At 45.8% G+C, this 15,191-nt stretch overlaps 1 protein-coding gene and 1 long non-coding RNA gene across 6 annotated transcripts in view; one reads left to right on the top strand and one right to left on the bottom strand.

Moving 5' to 3' along the window:
* LOC135909157 (uncharacterized) overlaps positions 1-13,229 on the top strand; it is a 279,579-nt gene extending 266,350 nt beyond the window's left edge. For both annotated transcript variants that reach the window (XR_011513875.1, XR_011513876.1), the window contains one exon: positions 13,098-13,229. This is a non-coding gene — a long non-coding RNA (uncharacterized lncRNA). The remainder of the gene's footprint in view (positions 1-13,097) is intronic.
* Positions 1-15,191, bottom strand: part of LOC135909156 (doublesex- and mab-3-related transcription factor dmd-5-like) — a 305,350-nt gene that overhangs the window by 43,625 nt on the left and 246,534 nt on the right. The gene's annotated exons all lie outside the window — the stretch shown is intronic.

The following is a 15,191-nucleotide window of genomic DNA, read 5'->3' on the forward strand; positions in this document are numbered from 1 at the left end:
GCCTCGGCGCCTATTATCCTTGGTGGTGTTCATAGCAGTAATTTACTCAGCACTGGCTTCTTTCGCGTACAATCGCGCAGTGAAAGGTTTGCGAATTACATTGCTTTCAAGACAGAAGCTCCTAAGCCACTCTCACCTGAGTCACGTAGGCAGTAGGGGGACTCGACAACCGCACCCATTAATTTTGCCGCCGACCGTTTTGTTAGGCGTAGCCGTTACATCGGAAAGGTGTGTCGAGGTAATCTATCGTGTCACTTGCCGCGCCGCGTGTTTCTTTCTTGTTTGAGAGAGAAATGAGTTGAAAGTAGCGCTGCAAACTCAAATTTCCTTATTTGTAGAGTAATTCCGCGGCACTGTGGTGCAATGTTGCCACATTTAATCGGTTCTCGACAGCCATACGTTTTTCTTAAGGAACATAATAAAAATATGTCCAAGACCTTCCTCTGCCCCAAAACGAGAACCACAACGTCCAGCCCGAAACTAAGAGCGTATAGCTGCGCGTTTTCAGCGATAGGTTGGATGTGTGAAGCACTCGTGAAATATTTGAGCAGGGTTGGCCTATGGTGTCCATTAAGTGAATTTCTACGCTTCCTTATGCCATGCGGCGGCGCTCTGCTGGAGGTTCAAGAGGACACTGCAATGCAGCAATAAGTGACGTCGGCGCATTTGCAGGGCTCATGCATGTCACGTCAACGTCTATGACCCGTGTATCAAGGCGAAATAAATTATAGAAAATACTGCGAAATTACAGCGGCGGCCGCGACAGCAGCCGTAACAGATTTTTACACACAGTAAAAGTGGTTAGTTACTAGTAGTAGTAGTAGTAGTAGTAGTAGTAGTAGTAGTTGTAGTAGTAGTAGTAGTAGTAGTAGTAGTAGTAGTAGTAGTAGTAGTAGTAGTAGTAGTAATAGTAGTAGTAGTAATAGTAGTAGTAGTAATAGCGGTAGTAGTAGTAGTAGTAGTAGTAGTAGTAGTAGTAGTAGTAGTAGTAGTAGTAGTAGTAGTAGTAGTGCTTAAAGTAGTAGTAAGCTTAAAATAGAAGTAAAACTCAGTAATAGTCTGAGTAGAAGTACTGGCTTAACAGCAGTCGCTGCAGATGAAGTACTCATAGCAGAACAACAGTCATGCCTGTAGTAGCAACAATTACGCTGGTTGCAGCAGTAAACGTTTCCTTCTAAAGATAATGCGAGGGCGCGTCAGCCTACTAATTTCAGGGGCTCCAAGGATTAAATCTAAGGGCCAAGACGGTCGCTCCAGTTTTGAGCAAACGCAAATGTTATAACACGCAGATTAACACGACCAAACTTCGTTCCACTGTGCGAGTGAACTTCGAATACGTGACCCTATGCTTGGATATTGTTACGTGTAGCTGGAGCCGAATACTATATACAATTTACAGGGAAGCCAACCGAAGGCCAAAATGGCGACGCTATATCAAGCGGGCCCACGTCGTCGTCTTCCTCCTCAGTGCAGCCTCACTGTGGCGGCTGTTCCGTAGCAACATGAATAGTGAGAGAAAAACAACTCCTTGCGAATATTTTGAGATCCAGGTGGCGACAGTGTCTTACAGGCAATAGGCAACTCTGGATCTGCTTCCTGCTGTCAAATTTACACAGTAATGAATGCACAATGAGAAAAAGACCCGCGTGCAACGTGGTAAACCGCGAAGTAGCAGCGAAAGGAAGCCCGTGATCGATTAGCGTAACTGGAACGCGAGAAAGCACGCAACATTCGCGTCAGCAATCACTAGCTGCCAGGCCAGTGTAGGGTGGGAACGCCGCGGAGAAAACGTGTTATCGGCAAAACTTGCACGCAATCAAAAGAAAGCACTCAACGGTTGCTCACTCAGAGTAAGTAACCTCTCGCCTTTAACGGCAACAGTTTCCAATCACGGTTCCAAGCAACAAACTTTTCTGTGGATAGAAGTTCACGCGCAATTTACTGCCCACAGAAGAAAAACAAACACAAGAAAAAGAAACCGATACAATCTGAATGTGACTCATATGCCGTTCTATGTGTTTGACTGGAGAAACTAATTACTTCACCGCATACGAAAAGAGTTGGCCACATGTAGGCCGGCGGAGTGTCTTATATTGTGCGCGGAAACACGCACCTCTCAATCACTTCGTTTCGCGGAAGCATGCATACTTCCGCAGCACGAAGTGATTGACAGATAGCGTTTCCTTTTCCAAAGTAACAGACGGGCTACGAAATACGCCGTGGCGTGGAGCTAAAGATTAATTTCTGTCATCAGTGTTTATATAACGAACGACCAAAGCTTGCTACTCGTATGTTAGCACGTTTCCAACCCATACAAATGCGGCAGAGGGGTCTGTCGATCAAACCCAAGACACCTCGATAAACGTTAGCAATCGTTTTATGCGGTACATAGTCTCATTGGGCACGGGGTGAAGTTGGTCGAGTGGTGGCGTTCTATCTCTGCGTGTTGCGATAAACTATTTAGCCCTACGCATTGTACATTCCCGCAAACTACGAGGAGACTACCGACATGCCCATGCAAGGCTACACCATCCCGCAGCTATAGCAACATCCTCCTCCTCGCCCTACAAGAGAGCCCGTGCTCGGCGCCAAAACGCCACAGCCGCTGGGTCACCGCAGCCAGGTCAAAAACAAAATGCGCCAAGAACTGCGCTTTATTTCGCTCATGCCTTCGTCACGGCATCCTTCTCCTCGGTTTTCGTCCCTTAATAAGGCAGCCTAATTATGGAACGCGTTCGTATGATTTCGCAAAACCTGGGTTCGCGCGTTCGTGGGAATGCCTCAGCTCATTCTAGAAAGGCCCCCATTTCGCTTTCTCATCCATGTATACAAAGGGGAAAAAAAAGGTAAACGGACGCGGCGCTCTTATTTTAGTTTATTAAATGTTGCGATAAGCAAGCGGTACATTTTGCAAGTATATTTCACTAAATTGGTGGGAGCCTGCGTGGAACGACAGTAGAATTATTTACAATTGAATACTGGCTCGACCAAAGCAAAAGCCGACGACTCAAGTACATTCATTCCCATATATGTTCCAGCCACTAAGTGGGACACAGTGAAAAATTATTGCACATATGTTTCGTTTACATAGTAAAACCCGTACGGAACGAGCTTTAGGAGTGTAGTTCATGTAATCATCTGAAGAGCAGGCGATAGCGAAAATGCCGGCGGCGTCCCCACACTGTAGAAATGTTATATAGAGATTCTATCCATTGAGTGACTTTCCCTTCCTAGCCATCTGCAAGCGCTCAGATAGCAGAGCAAGCAGGGACTACTTGCGAATGTAACGCTACATGTATCTCATGCGAGCGGGCCTGTTGAGCGTCGGTCACGCGAAATAGGCCGAGGAATAATATCTCGATCTGTCTGCTTTGGGTTTTCTACTTTGCCGGTCACTGTTTGTCCTTTCTCTGTCCGTTCGGAAAGCCGCGGTAGTGCGGACAGTTGTTCGGACCAAGGAAATTGTGCGGACCAAGGAAACGCGCTTTTGATGACTTTCGCTTGGCGCGTCATCAGTCCGGAAAACTTCCTCTTCTGAACGGAGGCGCCGGCGATTACGCCTCTTATTTCCTGCAAGCAGACCTCCAATACTCCTTCTACAGTTTATCGTGAGAGTTTGAGGGCGAGGGGAGAGTGACAGCGGATGAGAAGTGCACTAGGAAGACTGAAGTAAAAGAAGAAAGAGAAGACGAACGCTACAGCGACTCTTCTCACCAGAGGAGCCGCCGAGCTCGCTCGCTCTTTTTGTTCCTTTTGTTTCTGTCCCGGCAAACTAGTGAGAAAAGAGCTGGGTGGTAGAAGACGCTCCGCGAAAGATAAACAAAAAGAAAAACCTGGGCAAACAAATCGCGCTCCTTGAGCTGAATGCCCGTTTCCGAAGGATTGAGAAAGAGTGAGACGTTCTCGTCATTTAGTAAAAAAAGAGAGTTGGAGGACACTATAGCCGAGTTCTGCAATAGAATAAGCGGTAAGGACGCTTCGAGAAATACCTTCTTCAACGAGAGCCCCACAAAATCTCGAGCGAGTGGAGATCCCGATCAGCAGGATGCGGTCTGTGTTCCCCTCGAAAGATTTTCTTGTGTACCATAGCGCGGTGGGGGCGGCGTACTCCCCTCATCCCTTGGCGTTAGTGGGGGATCTATAGCTTGACAGAAGCTCGGATTGAAGGAATCAAAACGCATTCCCCTCGCTTTCGATCCAGCACGTTAAGGCTCGTTCAGACGTAAACTGACACTAGAAGAAAGAGGGGCGGAAACAGTGGATTTCCTTAGATAATGTATTCGGCGGTGCAGGGCAGGAAACGAAAAGAAGGCGCAGGAAGGGATGCTTTGATGAAAATACGGAGAGAAAAAAAACATGTCCCTAAAAAACGTCGCATGGCAATGGGGATCTCGTCAGCAGACACAGAATGAAACAGTTGCCACACATAAATCAACTTCGTGGGCGCTGAATCCATGGCTCCAGCTTCAGAGTGAAAGGAGGACACGTCTTGCCTATAGGCAATAGTAGTAAGACATTCACATGGGTAAGCTCAGTTTCGCTCGCATTCAAAGCTGTGCTTAAATGGGTATGCATGGAGAAAGAGAGAGGTGAAGAAAGGAAGTAAGAAGAGGAATCCAGCATGTGTAGGTTATATAAACACCGTGCGTGATGGTAGCTATTTCTTTTTTCGTTTTGTTGAAGCAGGATATATCATCCCTGGAAACCGTACTTAATATGTGTAGTTACGTGACACAATGGCAAGCCGTTGTTGCAAGGAAGTTCCTAATTCGAAACGCTTTAGTCTCTCGCAATGCACTTACTTACCATCGCACCCACGCATCATTCGCGCTTTCACGAAAGACCACTTTAAGCGGCACATTTTACCCTCTAACTGACGCCTTTATAATCGCATGTTTAAAGTGCACGTTCTGGTGTTTAGAAAAAGTTTATGTGGACAAGAGACGATGCGAACACTGATTCATAGTTACGGCACAATTCGACCGGACGTTCTATACAAAGCTCGCCTGCGCCAAGATTGCCACATAAGTTATGCGCAATCTTGAGGTGTGTAAAGCAGTACTTTCGGATTGCCCAGATAACACAGGCAATTTTCTGACGCCATAAGCAAATACTTCACAAGGGGTACCAGATATATCTACAACAACACAGACCTACCTGTTACCGGTTCTTTTCATTTTAATTATTATTTTAATGTGGCCTTACAAGTACGACTACAGTAAAATGACTTGCGGAGTAAGCGACAGAACGGTGCTCTTGCCGTCTTTCTGAGCAAATCAAGCACATGCTCGATGTCAATACTTTTATCTTTGTGTCATTTGCGTCCTTCTTCCGTAACGAGCAGGACTGGATGCAAGCGTAGGAGGGAGGGATAACAAATATTAAGCGCACGAATGCTCAAAGGCAAACAAAACACCCGTCTCGACATCACGCCTCTCTACCTCAACACAGCTGTCTTCATTCTTTTGCTCTCCCAATAACTCCCATGGGCCTGCGATCGCCGCTGTTCCACAGGGGAGCGCAACTACAATGGAGCTGCAGCTGCGTGGTATTCAATTACACGACGGGCGCAATGAACGCATACATTGACAACGGATTTGTGTTGGCACGCGCAAGGCCTGCAAGCGGTTCGGCTTTCGCGAGGCAAATTCTCGCAACGAGCGTTTTTTTTTCTACGCAACGCTACACACACGCCACCACGCGGCGTCGCCGATGGCAACATTCGGGATCAACGGTTAACCAACGGACTCGATGTGCGGTGTCGTAGAAACGTATCCGCTGGTTAATTATCGGATCCTCCGTGGGGAAACGGCTTGCGCTCCGATGTAGCATAGACCACGTCGTCTGCTATAGAACTTGCTCGGCGCCTTCGCGAAAAGTCGCAACGAGCGTCGATCCCCGTCGTTTCTCGCAACGACGATGGCGTCACAAGGCTCACCTTCGGTGCGACCGAAAGGAGAGACATGGAGGGCGCACACGCTAGGTGAAGGTGACCTCGTTAAGACAGCGCAGATTAGGCGACGCGGTTAAATTCTGCCTCGCTGAAGAGGAAAACGAGGCTAAGGTACGGTCGTGTCTGCTTACGTGTACACAGGCACGGCACCAACTGGTGAGACAAAAAAAAAAAAAAACGTTGTCTCAATGAAGTTCTTGACTGACTGACTGTCACTGTGCATCAGCTTATTTTGTTACTTCGAACCTTCATTTTAATAATTGCTTTCTTAACATCGTTTCTGCGTTCATGGATAAGACTCGTAACTGCTTTTTTTTTTCTTTTCTTTCGCTGTTCGCAGCGTTTAGATGTCGTACGGAGCTCGTCCATCTCAATGACCCTTAAGTGGGCGTAGGCAATACCAGTCCATCCAACGCAACTCGCAAAAAGGAGACATCTGACCGGAAGCCACATGTACAAAACACTCCGGTTCATTCGCCAACTGTTTGCCGTATGTTTTCCTGCGTGTGCTTTAGTATTTTATAAAGATAAGGTAAACGCGTTTGACGGGGTCCTTTAAGTAACCGTGGCCCGTACAAATCTTTGCGACGAACATGTATCAAGAAACGTCGTTCACGATGCTGCTTAATGGTTCCAGTGAACCCGCAGTAAAACGTGCTCGTGATAAAGTTAATCCGGCTTAAACAAACGTAAGAACAAGACTGAATAATAAAATAAATTTCAAAATCAATGTAAGAGCAGGTTAACGCATAGTACACAGAAAGTTAAAATTAGTAGGGAAATGTTTTATCTGAATGAAATTAGAAATGTTGGCGATTAGTGTGTTGCCGGCTTCTGCAGAAACAATATAATGTGCAATAGTGAAAGCACGGTAACATGAAATGATATGAAAAAAAGATCTTTCGGCAATGAAGCACATTTACTAAATATGCCTAATAGCCAATATATATAAAAAAACAGCCACACAACTACACGTTCAGCACTTTCTGCAATCAAACACAAATAATAAAAATGTTCAATCAAATATTACGAAATAAATAAATAAACCAGAAGGAAACAGTAAGTGGTAATTCAGAAATACAAAGCCACTTAAAGGGAAAAAAAGACATTACAGCTTTCGCTACCTATCGCTGCAGTTACGTGTTACCCCATGGCTTCGGCAACTTTCCATGCTCAGTAAACAACCATCAAGGATCATCGCTGTTTTCAAAGCGCATCTTTGCTGTTCGAATTTAGGAGAGCGTATTCATATCATGTTCGACGTTCTCGCATATTCGAATGGCCACACGTGCATCAAGGCACAGCTGAATGACGTATACAATTCAAGTTAACGTACTGCATGTCATAACACATGCAATTTGCCCCGGAAGTAACGACAGACCAGAAAGAAAGCAAAACATTGACACGTTTTGTTCGACTAAGGGAGAAGGAGCAGCAGGCATCACATATGTTGCGAAATTCTGCTACACACATTCAATAGTAAACAGAAAGCAAAACGACCTTGGCAATTCTTGTATTGCCATTTTCATGCGGAATGAATTTATCCGCGCTGCCCTGTCCACATGGAACGCGACTCGGTAATGTCGGACAAGCTTTTTTTTGTATTCTTTTTTTTTCATCCAATATATCGACACCATGGTGCAAGAGCAGCGTTGTTACTGCTTCCTCGGTTCTATAAAGCATAAGCATCAAACTACGCTATTAAAAAAGTATCCTGCGCACGGGGACCTTGCTTTTGTTTAGCAGAATATTCTACATAAAAACAGAAACGCAGTCTAAGTAAGGAGAAATTCCAGGACATTTCGCGACATTTGATGTGATTGAAGCGCTCACTTCATCATCATCATCGTCATGATTTTTTATTTTCACCAGTCGATACAAGGTGAAAACAAAAGCAAGGTGAAAAAAAAAGCCCCATCAAAGTGCGGCAAAACAGCGGTTCAAGTTTTTGTTTCCCTTTGTCTACGCTTCTCAGTTTTATTTCACCGGACATCACTTAACCACCGTTCTGGTTTCGTAGCGCTATAAAAATATTAAGATCTAACTATACACTGAACGCAATAAATGCATAAACAGAAGACTCACCTCAAGGGAACAGTTTGTAATTTCCGCATGAGCTGAACTTAAAGAAAAAGCTTTAATGAACACGAAAGGAAGGACTGCTAATTGATGAACAGAAATTGCTACTGCTTTAGGAGGGGCCGCATATATCCGGGATACCCAATACGCGACATTTTTGGGTCCAGACGGGAAACTGTTCTAGCTATATCTATTCGTCGTGCAATCAGGAATATATATATATATATATATATATATATATATATATATATATATATATATATATATATATATATATATATACTCGCAGTACAACACGGCAACCTCACTGCGAACGCTCGAAACGATTGAGCAGTTTACGTTGCCACGTTCGAAACGACGACGCAGAAGTAAGTGCCTTGAGCCGGTCAACCTGATGGTTTGTGTTTTCACGGCTATGAGTTAGTGTTTAGAGTTAGTGTTTCCTACGCTCTGAATTTCACAGCGAAGCCTCATCGAAGGAACGCAATCCGACCGTTTCGCGAGCTCTTTCCGAAGACGTCGGGAGCGACAGCAATGGAGCATGCGCTCTGCAGTTTTAACGAAGGTCATGGTTTTTCTTTTGTTGGGGCACGGCAGACTGGCAAGCTGTGTTTGGCTGGGATACTACATATGTTTTTCACGCTTACTAAAGATATAAATGCGCACCCAAAGTGGTAAAGACCGCACTCAGCTTCGGTGATTTCGAAGGCTCATCTTCCCAGGAATGATAGCTCATTTCGTCTCTCAGAGGCCCCCTCATAAGTAACACCGATTAAGAATCTACACAATCACTGCCAAGCCAAACGACTCTGCCACGGCGGAAATATACTCTTTAGTCGTACGACAAGCACACTCCACTGCACAGATACTCGGTTATCATGAGATTAATGAATATTTCGCGCAGAGTAAAAAAAAAGGAGAAACAAGAAAACGGCAGATGTCCAGCAACACTACTCCTGTTTATCGGAACTATATGCACTAAAGATTTAGCGCGCCATCCTTCACGAAACCCTCACAGTGTTTGGGCACACATTTCGCTGAGAAACACAATGTACACATTAGGCGGGTTGCGCCTCTTCTGCACCGCGTTAGCATTTGACTGCGCTCGTAGCTTTCACATGATAGCTTGGAGCACACAGCCACAGCGCTATGCAGCCTCAAGGAAGGCGTTGTTGTGAGACCGCTAATGTGTGGCAATCGCGCACGGGGCGTTACTACTCGCGTCAGGCGCCTTAGGCGGTTTGCGCCGCGACAGAAACTCCAGCAAAAAGAAAAACTAGAAAAAAAAACACAGAAAACCGGGAGATTTGGTACCGATTCCTACTGCGGATCGCGCGCAAAACACGCGGACGGGAAAGAAAGGAATGGGATTAGCGTGCACTCGTGTCGTCTATCCCTTGCCTATCGTCAGTGTGTTTTGTGCGCAAGAACACGGTATTCTATGGCAATGGACAGCAGCTTTTACGTGTTCACATGTCCCTACGTTCACACGCGCACGGGTGGCGTCACAAAAGCAGCAACTACACGTATGCCTCGTACTCGCCTAGGGCATCTGCGTACAGAAGTTACACTAGAGGTGTCTACTGAGAGCGTACTATTCGTAAGCCTAAGGCAGCAGTTAAGAGTTCAAGAGAGTTTTGTGCTCCACGTTATATAGTGTACCGTCGTAGTAAAACTAATTCCGCGGGGAAGCCAGAAGTGGCTCCAAAGCAAGCGGAAGTGTAGAAGCGATTTTACGGAATCGAGCCATGTCATCGAAGCAGAAGGGTACGCTAGGTATACAGCATCCATGAGTTCTTCAAAGCAGATTTAGAGAGAAAAACTTATATGGAGGGCCACCGCAGCACTACCTCGGGTATAAGGTAAAGCTGTTTCAAACTTTTCTATTCCAATGCTGCAATCAGCTATAGACGATTGTTTAAAAAAAAAATTTTCGGGCCACACCCACCGCGCCTGTCTGTCACGCGACCACAGGAAGACCGGGAAAACGCCCCATCTGATATGATAGGTGCACACTGATTATGCGTGGCTAAATGCGAACGAGAGAAAAATGATAATATAAAAAGAAAGGCGTTGTTTGACCAACTGCTATTGGGCAAACATTCTCGGGCTGCGCCCGCTTCGCCCGTCTGTCACGCGACATCACAAAAACCGCGAAAACTAACCGCGAAAAAGCTACGAGTACGCGTTAAACAGGCATTACAATGCCGAACAAAACTGATTTTTTTCTTTTTTCCCGTGAATAGCCGGAGACTGTCCCGTTCCGAAAGGAATGGAAGAAGGCTGCCGGCCTATTGCTCGGGGACTGGCCACTCGGACCTGCCGGGGAGCATGGATTTATTTCCGCAAGATAACAAGTGTTGCGTGGCAGCATGACGTTATCGAGACATTCCATCACGCATACGACATCGCGCTGCCAACTCTTCTTTGCTGGGAATCCGCTTTAGCGGCATTTTTCTAACCTTCCGTTGCACGCCGCCGCGATTTTTCACGAACCAACGAAAGCAAAGAGAAGCGAACCAATCGCAGACGCCGGCCCCACCTTCCCCATCCGGTTATCCACTTATGCTGCGCTGGCTCGGCCCCATCGAAACTCTCTCCCCTTGAGCGTTCTCCTCGCCACTTTTCAGCCAATTAGATAAGAAAAGCTGATGGATGTAGACGATGCTATTTACTTTTACAGCGAACAAAGAAAAGTGACATCCTATAAACGAGAAGCGCGTTTGACTGAGCTTTTCAAGGAACGCTGCGGCTTACCGCCTGATTCCTGCATCGGTGCTTACGTAAATTTGACGTCAGGAGATTGAAATAAAAACAGATTGAAATAGTGGTACGTTATAGGGCCCCTCGATGCCACCCGTAACATCAGAAGCTGCTTCCCTACCTACACCTTCGTGGTGAGTATAATGCTACCATACCGATAAGGTAATAATACTGAGGATTCATAGCAACGTGGCGAATAAAACAGAAATCTGTATTTTTCTTTCACCTCGCGCTTCTCATTTAACGACGCGCTTCGGCGCTACAGCATGCGCCGCACAGTTTGAGCATAGATGTGTTTTTTTTTTCTTCTTTCGTCCGCATACGAATTCAATTTGATCGAGCATGTTTGTTGAAAGTCTTCGACAATAGCAGTGATTATTTGTGCGGTGATTCAGTGGTAAGTAGTCAAGAGGGCCGCCACATCACGAACTTAAGTCGTCCATAGGAGAAACGCTCGCCAAAATCTTGCCGTCATTCGCGTTCGCATTGGTTAGGAATCATGCGTTTGTAATGCGGCATCTAGCACTGCTCTGCTCCAACGTGCGACGATAAAAATCGCACCGCTGGCACGAAGTGGGGTGTCTAATGGAAAGAGAAGAGCAAACGAAGTCAACCAGCTGAATAAATACCATCATACTTAAATAGAGAGTAATAACCGCTACGACCGCTGTCGAATGACGTTCGTAGCTTACACTGAGGAGTGAAATCAAAGTTCAGATTCCATTTTCTTTGTTATGACTGCGCATCGACATTCCGCATTCCCGCGAGCTCAAGCGACGCAGAACTCTGCGACAGCCGCGCATTATCTTCAGTACTGTGCTCGAAACCTCACGCCGTAAAAAAAAAAGAAAAAAGGAGCGAGAAAGAGAGAGATAAAAGAAAAAAAATCTGCACTCGTAGTTAACCATGTTGTCTGCGCACATTCAAGAGTGATTTAGTGCCTTCTAGTAATCTGAAAACCTTATGTTTGAGTGTTCTTTGAAATAATACGAGGAGGTCGCTATTGAGCTGGACGCTGCTTGACGGAGAACTAACTGCACTGAGTGCAGGTGCCGCTGGATGATGATAATGAATCTGTGTATTTAGCGAGTGTTTCGGGTAAAGATATCATTACATTAGGCTTGCACTGATGTGAAGAGCCGCTGCTGCTAACCCTAAAATGATGGGACTGTTTGCGGGGCTGATGAGGCCCCAGCCCCGTGAGGCAATTTACTTTGTGTCCTCCTTGTCCCCCTAATAAATTATACATGCATTCCTGCGCTTTGAATAAACTTCTCCTCATATCGTATTACTACCGCTCGCCACTGTCTCGCCCGTTGAACCGCGCGTCAAAACTGATGGGTCAAACTTGCGCAGCGAAACGAGCACTTGACTGCACGACCCAGGTTGGCCTTCGGGAAGCAGGAGCGCCCCCTGTAGCGCTGACCAAAGCGCGCAGCTCATTTTCTTCATCTAGAAGGGATCTGTCTTAACGGGGCGCCTGACATTACACACGGTCGAGCGAACACGACAAAAGAATCCAAGTAGACAAGCGCCAACTTTCAATTCAGCTGCGGATTCGTGCTCGTGCTGTCTACCATGAATGTCTGAGCGTTAACCAACTTGTCCAGCAGTGTGCGTCGATGACGTGGCATTGCACTCAGCGCCGCGTGCCTGCGTGGTCTTGCCGTACATAAACTCTATTAGTTATTGCGCTTTAACAACTAGAAAAAAAAAAGCTGTTCATACCAGAAAAATGCCGTGGTACCAGAAAAATCCAGAAAGAAAAAATACAAGAACAAAGAAGTGGAGGCGACGCCGCTTTGTAGTTCACGCATCAGTGAGCCGTGACGTCACAGCTTTGGGCACCGTTTGCTCAGGCTACGTAGACTACATCGCATTATAAAGAATAAGTTTTCAGAACTATGGAGAAATTTTATTGCGTCACGACAGGCAAATTACGAGGAGAGTTCTTAAACGCAGCCACGTCCCAGTGACTTAACGGCGCTGAGGATTGGGAAACAAATTGGACCAAGTTCGCACATTATTTACTCGTCTAGTAAATTTACACAAAATTAACGCAAATAATGTTTTGGGGGAACTGTTGAGCAGTTTAAATTGATCAGGCGTTGTTTTTTTCCGTGTGTCTCTAATATCATACCTGATTAGCATGCTAGCCACGTGGGGTGGCGTAAGGCTGGAAAAGTAACATGTTCTGTTAAGGTGTCTAAGAATAGAATACACAATAAATGTACGGCCTTAGACATGATATTTTCAATTGTGTAGGTGATCATTTTTTGGGCGTTTTCTTTTCTGTTTTCAGGTCAAACTCAAGGAATTCTCGGTGCCCAAGATCCTGCCCACAGTGGGAGCCATTTACGCCCCTGAAGCAAATCAAGCATCACCGTTTTTCGACGAGGAGGAGATGCATATTAAATAGAAATACTGTCTCACACACTCTGGTACCGCATCTAGATGATGCTGTCCACTTATAGAAAACAAGTACTCAATTCATCATGACATTCATTGTTCGTGGTGACGGATGCCTTATGACAAAGATGCTTATGAAAGACGCAACCTGCTGGCACGAAATACGAGATGGAATACATATTTCAATACAATATCGTGCAACCGACGACAAGTGCTTGCGTCCTCATAACAAAATATCACAACCGTTCCCACACTGAACTTTGCAGGTCTTCAAAGATATCTCGCGAGACCTCTTCCTAGTGACCACTGATTACCCCAAGGTGAGAAGGTGAGGTAAGCGTGCTCGTTCTGAGTGCACATTAATTAGCGTCGATGTTCCATGTCTACGAGATATTGCGTTAGCTATGCTGCTGATGTAAATGCTTGCAAATGCTGTTCTGCAATGAGGCGTTCAGTGAACTAGCATTTCGCGATATTATACTACGCCCGAAGGAAGAGTTAGAGACAAATCGGTTTGCAGGAAAACACCAGACGGTTTGAAGCTCACTGAACACGTGTCTTTCTTTCTTTCTTTCTTTCTTTCTTTCTTTCTTTCTTTCTTTCTTTCTTTCTTTCTTTCTTTCTTTCTCTTTTTGTTACTTATCGAAAGCCAGATCAAAAAAGATGAATGTAGCCTTTCATTCTGGAGAGCACAGCACGCGGTACAGGTTCCGCTTCTCGATTTGTCTTGTTGGTGCAACGTGCCACAATTTATTTCTATTTTCATTTACCGAGAACCTTTAGGCATACGTCGTAGTGGGGACGCTTTAGCGAGAGCGGTATGTATGGCTTTTGGTTACAGTGAGCGTGAACTCGCTGACTTCACTAGCGCGTTGGCATTCAGTAATGAAATCATTCGCCGTTGTTGAAACATCGTATAGGAAGTGAAGTTTCGGCTTTGAGAACAGCGGATAAGAGAAAAATAAAAAGGTGCAGCGGTAGGACACAGCTGTGCAAGGGGAAGCTCAGGGGACAGTACTTCAACAACGTCAGACGGAGGGATGCTGCTTGGCTGTGCAGCAATAAATAACGATGTAAGAAAAGTTCCTTGCGCTTCTGAGACATCGACCGCTTGGGCTTCGTAACCACACCGCTCCGTCGCCATTCATTATATAAAAAGCCTGTGGCGCCACTGCTGAACTTAAAACATTGTCATTGAGTCGCTCAAGAAGATAAGGCGGGCGGCTCCGAAAACGCTTGTTGCCGGGCGTAAGAAGGAAAAAGAAAGAATGCTCGGCAAACGCGAGCGACTAAACTGTTGCAGCTGTTTCTCCAAAGCCCACAGGAGAGAGCAAAGTAGCTCTCATACATTATTCATATGGCATGCGCTCCTAGGCCTCAGTGACATTCTGCAAAAAAAGAAAACGATGAAAAGCGAGCGAGACGTCAAACAACCGTGCGGGATTCATTTGAACAAGAGATGCGTGAGCACGCACATTTCTCTGCGGCTTGGCTGTGCAGGCAAATCACCGATATGCACACGCAGTGACAGGCAGAGGCGGCTACACAAATGGCGCCGTTTCGCATTTCGAAGGCCATAGTAAAGGAATGCTGACAGTCGCGAACGACAAGTCGCGCAGAAAGAACGTTGTTGCTCTTGCCAATACGGTAACTAAACAGAAAGATATATATTAAATATATAGATGCATTTCCGTCTAGAGATATCAGACAACACTTCAAAGAAGATTGTGAGGAAGCTCTCGGCGTCTCCACAATGTGCATTAACCGAATGAGCATAGAACAGATTTGGAATAGGGTGCGGTCTAATCTGCGGTTCAGTGCACTGGGCCGATTGAGGAGACGCCGAAACATGGAAATTGGAAGAAACGAGAGGAAATGCGATTCCGGTGTTTTACAACAGCTAAGAAATATTTCAAGTTGTCTGCGCAGACACACACACACACACACACACACACACACACACACACACAAAAGGAATAAGCACCTC

Source organism: Dermacentor albipictus, chromosome 4 (genome assembly GCF_038994185.2).
Source record: "Dermacentor albipictus isolate Rhodes 1998 colony chromosome 4, USDA_Dalb.pri_finalv2, whole genome shotgun sequence".
Classification (NCBI taxonomy): domain Eukaryota; kingdom Metazoa; phylum Arthropoda; class Arachnida; order Ixodida; family Ixodidae; genus Dermacentor; species Dermacentor albipictus.